This window comes from Lactuca serriola, chromosome 1 (assembly GCF_051521515.1).
Source record: "Lactuca serriola cultivar US96UC23 chromosome 1, Lser_US96UC23_V15, whole genome shotgun sequence".
Classification (NCBI taxonomy): Eukaryota; Viridiplantae; Streptophyta; class Magnoliopsida; order Asterales; family Asteraceae; genus Lactuca; species Lactuca serriola.
In genome coordinates this window covers 64,432,690-64,439,462 of record NC_136408.1, presented here as the reverse complement: position 1 = coordinate 64,439,462, position 6,773 = coordinate 64,432,690, and the positions used below count along the sequence as shown (strand labels likewise).

Genomic DNA, 6,773 nt, shown 5'->3' with positions numbered 1-6,773 from the left:
ACTTGTTAACTCACTTCCGTTTTTCATACTAACTAGCCAAGACGTTTTCGATGTCTATCCACAAACATGACTTGGTACAGATTAAAGGTTAGGTTTCTTAGAAATTAGATTTTTTTCCCACAAATTTTGTTGGCGATAATAGTATCACATGTATAATTACTATAAGTGGAATTAATATGAGTATTTATTATTTAATTACATTTAAATTGTGATTTAATATAAGTTAGATGGTGCAATTTACTCAGAATAGAAATATCAATCACGGAGAATACTTCTCTCCAGAAAGTGACTTTAACAGATGATTGGATTTCCTACACCTCAAACATATGATAGAAATATCAATCACGGAGAATACTAAAGTTACACAATCCATCAAAAAACCAAAAACCCAGATGATTGTTTTCATACCCAATTTTTAACATAATTTTCTTTACATGAAGTTATTTGCTAGTTGCAATCTAGAACATAACGTCAATCTTGAAGGGTCTTGGTTTTTGCAAATCACACAGATTAAGACACGTGGCAAACACTTACAGCACTTCACATGTTATTTGAGCCAAGTGAATAGATCCCTCAAGTAGTTCTACAAACAACCATCCAAAACCACATTCTTGTACTCCAATGGCTTCCCCTTCTTCCGACCTTCACTTTATCTTGTTCCCTCTAATGGCCCAAGGCCATATGATACCCATGGTGGACATTGCCCGAATGCTAGCCCAACGCGATGTTCATGTCACTATAATCACAACTCCACTTAACGCCAACCGTTATAAATCAGTCACAGATCGTGCAATCAAATCTAACCTCAAGATTCAAGTTCTTGAACTCAAACTCCCTTTAGCTGAAGTTGGGTTGCCTGAAGGATGCGAGAGTTTTGACTTGATTCCATCAACTGCACTAGTGGTCAAGTTTTTTGACGCCATTGCCATGTTAGAAGAACCAACTGAAAGCATGCTCCGCCGTTTAACTCCTGCTCCAAGTTGCATCATCTCAGATAGTGGTTTACCATGGACGACAGGTCTCGCTAAGAGGTTAAATATTCCTAGGCTTGTTTTCTATGGACCAGGATGCTACACGTATCTATGCATACACATAGTAGCGAACACTAGAATACTTGATGAAATCAAATCCGACTCTGAGTACTTTGTGCTGCCCGGTTTGCCTGACCGGATCGAAGTTACCAAACCCCAGGCTTCTGATTGGCCAAAAAGAGACTCAAAAGAAAGATTGGAGATGTTTGAACGTATAGAAGAAGCTGGAAAAGCTGCATATGGGATTGTCGTGAATAGCTTCAATGAGTTAGAGCCCAAGTATGTTGAAGAATTCGCAAAGGCTAAAGATAAAAAGGTGTGGTGTATTGGACCGGTTTCATTATGTAACAGAAGTTTCCTAGATGTTGCCGAAAGAGGTAGCAAAGCTTCCATTAACGAACATGATTGCTTGAAGTGGCTAGATTTAAGAGAATCAGGTTCTGTAGTCTACGTTTGCTTAGGGAGTCTATCGTATGCTTGCACAGAACAAGTCATTGAGCTTGGATTGGGATTGGAGTTATCGAACAAACCGTTTATTTGGTTCATTAGAGAGACAAACGAGGAACTAAAGAGATGGCTCTTGGAAGAAGCATATGAAGAAAGGATCAAAGATAGAGGTTTAATGGTGTTTGGTTGGGCACCACAAATCTTGATACTCTCACATGCAGCGGTTGGGGGTTTCATAACGCATTGTGGTTGGAACTCGACTCTAGAAGGGATTTCTGCTGGGATTCCAATGGTTACATGGCCTCATTTTGCTGACCAATTCCTAAATGAACGATTTATCACAGATGTGTTGAAGATTGGAGTGAGAATTGGTGCGGAGGTTCCTGTTTCTTTTGGGGAGAGAGATAACTTGAAAGTGATGGTTAAGAGGGAAGATGTGAAGATAGCTGTGGAAGGTTTAATGAATGATGATGATGAAGGAATGGCAAGAAGAAAGAGAGCTAAAGAGCTTGGGGAAATGGCGAAGAGAGCAATGGAGGAAGGGGGTTCGTCTCACAACAACATGACGTCGATGATTCAAGCAATTACTGAAGAAGTAGCCAAGAACAATAAACCGGTTCAAGGTATTATGTAGCCATAATAGCTTTTACACCATGTTTTTTTGGGTTATTATTTAATTATTTAATGGGTAATAAAATAAATTACTACCTGTTGATTCAAGGGGAGGAACACTATGGTTACGAATTTATTGTCATTTGAAGATCTAGACAGATGTTAGGTCACTAGGTGCAAGTTTACATCTTCGTGGAAGAAAAACGAGCTTTTTTTTAATTTCATTGGTCGCTAATAGATATGATCTGTCGTAAGATATATATAGTGATAGAACTCTTACAACGGATTTTCGATTTCAAAATATATAAAATTCGACCAATTAGCGACAGAATTTTCATGGCTAGTTTATGGACGTTTTATCCGTTTGTATTTTCTGGAAAAAAAAAAGTAGCAAAGATTTATTCTACTCGGTATTTTCACATCATTACTAAAATCATTATATACATACAGTTCTTTTATAATACATTTCATAAATAAAATCAAAAATATAAAAATATAAAAAATTGTAGAAGCTCACAGATTTATTATTTATATAATATTTTTAATTAATCGTGGCTGTCCCTTACTTGATTATTTGAGGGGTGCACGCCCTCCTAGATTAATTTTCAATCTAACATTAAAAAAAAAAAAAACTTGTTTGTTTTTGTACAAACCAAAATGTTTTCTTTTTTGTTTGTTTTTCTCTTCTTCCGTTTGATGTGAAGGAATAAAAAAAAATATATATATATATATATATATATATATATATATATATATATATATATATATATATATATATTTTCTTTACTTTTGACGTTAAAGAGAACAAAAACCGTAAACAACTTCCTCTTTTCAAAAATATTAAATTTTATAACGATATCTATTTGATAAATATTTTTAAAATGATATTGGTAAACATTTTTTTTTTAAAACCACCTTCTCATAGTCAAGTTAGCGACAGATATTTGATGTCGACAATCGATCACTCATTGATTGTGCAACGACTTTATTAATTAATGTTTTTCATTTTAAAATCATAATAACAGCCGGATCTTAACGGAAATCTAGGCCCATGAAAAACTATTCTTTTAGATCAGTGGGTAAGGAGGAGGAAAGAAGAGGGAAGATTTCCCTTATCTCATAAGATCATATAGAGGCTGAGGGAAAATGAGTGCATAAAAAAATGAAGGGAGCCTATCCCATATTTTCTATATTTATGTGATTGGTCAGTTGTTTTTAATATATATTAAATTGTATATCTATTAAAAAATATATATTAAAATTTATGGTTTTTAATTCTCTATAAAATAAGTATAATATTAATATAAAATATACTTTTAAAAAAAAATAAAATAAATGTAGCGAAAGATAGTGAAATATATAATTTCTTGTCTTTTGGATAAAAAGAAATAAAAGTGAAAAAAAAATTGATGTGACATTCAAAAAGTAAATAATTTTTTTCATACTTACCTTGTAGTCTTATAAAAATATCATTAACTAAATCTCGTATCATAAAAATATCATTAACTAAATCTCACATTATCTCTAAATATTATTAAAAGAGAACCCTTAATTCACCAATGAAGCAATCAAGACCATTGATTGTATTTCAATTATATGATTTTCACCATTAGATCAAATTGATGACATCATCTTCTCAAAATAGAATTCAAAGGTTTAATTATAGAATATTTAAATTTACCAATTATATTTCAAACATAATTACATTAAATTATAGAATCTTTAATTATAGAATCTATTCATATTTAATTATAGAATCTATTCATACTTTCAAAAATATATTTCACAATTCGGACATAATTACATTTAATTATAGAATCTTTAAAATCAGCAATTATGTTATCATTTAAAGATATCATTCTATTTATATATGAGACATCGGTTTCTCCATAAATTTGGCAAAAAACATGAATAATCGCCCTCATCTTTCTCCTCGGTTTTCTCTCTTAAACCAGAATTCCCTAATCCTCTTCTTCCTCATGTCAATGGTTATGCTTCAATTGATGCTTTGTGTGTTCATAATAGAATGTAGTAGCATAAGGTGGTTCCTTTTTCTCATGTATTCTTAGAATTTGCATATTGCTTCTTCCTTGCATCTCCAATTATCACGCCTCTGTTTTGGCTTCACACAAATCTCTATAAACTGAAGCAAGCATCTCCTTCAAGACATCTTTTGACGATTTATGTCATCATGAACCCTAATTGATATTGTTCATAATTTAATTCCATTATTTATAGTTTTTGGCTTCAAAGTTTAAACCTGATTAGTTTTTTTTAAACTCCTTAAATAAGCATATCAATAATTATGTTATCTTTAATATATATTAAAACAAAAATCTTATGATATCATCTGAAACAATATGGTTCATTGATTGCATTTCAATCTTATGTTTTCCACCCTTAGATCAAATTGGTGACACCATCTTCCCCAAATGGAATGTATTTAATACCAATAAAAGCTTTCCAATTGTCAAACAAAATTAACTTAAATCCATTGAAATAGAATGTATTTAATTTTAATAAATTTCCTCCTATTTTAAATCTTGAATTTCCGGTTATAAAGGTTTTAAAATAGTCAACTTTAAAAACATATTACTGAAAACCATTTCAATTAAGGCATTAAATATCTACCATTAATATAAATCCGTTTATATTAGCAAACCATTAATATAAAATCCATTTTTATTAGGAAACCATTAATACAAAAAAATCAGATTCAGATTATCACATACATATACGATTTATCCTTGAATTTACGGCTCACACTTATTTTCGATCGTTGATTTTCTTCAAACCTTCTCCTATAACATCATTCTTATTGTTTATCACTATCATCATCATTATCTGTTTCAAACCTTCATTGTTGTGCACTAGAATGTCAATACCTTCTTTCGCTTTTTTATATTTTTTTCGATTGTTTTTTGTTCCCGTATCAAATATACGTATTCATATATATTTTGATATTCTTTGTCACAACTTATATGAAATCAATTAACATCATTCAGTCTAGATTAAGTCAAACAAAACAAAAATGTATAATTTTTCATATTAAATTCTTAACCTATTAACTTGGACTCATACTCAACAACCTCTACAAACTGCAATAGCTATGTGATTTTTTTTACAATTTATAGCAACATACTTACCATGAAAAAAGAACTTTTAATTTAAACTACAACTTAGTTTTTTATCGGTAACAACAATATACAACACTTAATATCAACATCATTTCCTACCGGTTTCTCTAAATATTAATACATGAACCATATCAAAAGTAGGCTAAGAAGTTAAAATCTAAACTAGGAATAATCTTATTTCCTTGAATATCATATTTACGGTATTATAGAAAATTTTTATTTGATTGTAGAATCAAATTGCATAATTACAGTTAACATTGTTTTTATTAAACTTTGTATGTAGGTATGAAACAATAATAAGTATATTTTTGAAGGAACAGTGTTCAAAATAATTTGTATAATCTAAATACATGTTAATTTAGTTCATTTCTATACTTTCCTGTAACATTGGAATTTTTTTGTCATGTTACATTCAAAATATGGGTTATTAGAACAGACACCTTAGGTGTTTGACGAAATGTCTCAAAGAATCTGACACAAGCTCTCTACGCTCACCTCACAACCATGTATAAATTTTGGTTTTTTTTTCTAGATTTTTAGCATCATGTGTTTTTTATGTTTGCAACTTTGTAGCGTTACATGTTTTTTTTGTCTCATCCTCAGGTTTTTCTGTCTCTGATAGGGCTTCATTTTTTATATTTATTGTAAACTATCGATTCAACCTATGTCACTCTGTTATGACTTTTATTAGCGTGATAAGATTCTAATAAATTGTCCATTTCTTGATCTTTTAGAAAAAGATGTTCTAACTGGATTATAATCTACGACCGTGATATTCTATTTTGTTGATGAAGCGGTCTATGATTTGACCATGATGGTTTTTACGGATTATGTTTGGACTGATAATTGTTCTTGTCATCAAAAAAATACATCCAACAAAAAGTGAAAGATAATTTTTTAAATTAATACCATCATTTAACTTTAAAGGATTTTTTTCAACTTTGATGGCATGTAATAGAGTTTTGGCTGAAATTTTCAATTTTGTCAGCATATAACAGGTTATGACTTAAATAAAAATATTAGATATTTGGGCAATCAGGTTTTCTTCGGTTCTTAAATTATTTTGCCAAAAGTGGTCCAATTTGGTATTATTGGTCTTACAAAAGGCTAGTCTCATGTTTCTTTTAGCATATCCATTGAGTTTAATAGTTTATTGTTCATATTTGTTTTTAAAAAAAAATGTTAAATCTTGTTTTAGTGAATGCAAGTCAGTAGGAAGTAAAGGTGCAAGAAAAGAAAAATACTAAATATGGGATGATCATGGTTATTTCAAGCCAAAATAAAATTCAAAAGTAACAAATGCTAAATTTAAAAGATAAACACTTGTAATGCAGAATACATATTATACTTCCTAAATAAGTAACCAAAAACTAACCTCATCCCCAAATAAATTACATATTAACTAACATCAATAAATTATAATTATAGTGTCTTGATTTTTAATTATACATTATAGAGAGTCGGTTAATATGTAATCATTATTTTTGTATTCGTATCGGTTTTGAACTACAAAAACTATATTCAAATAATAAAAATGAAATGTAAC

The 6,773-nt window shown here is 30.2% G+C and overlaps 1 pseudogene; it reads left to right on the top strand.

Moving 5' to 3' along the window:
• Positions 1–343: 343 nt before the first annotated feature.
• Positions 344–2,309, top strand: LOC145089971 (UDP-glycosyltransferase 73E1 pseudogene; annotated as a pseudogene).
• The last annotated feature ends 4,464 nt before the right edge of the window (positions 2,310–6,773 follow it).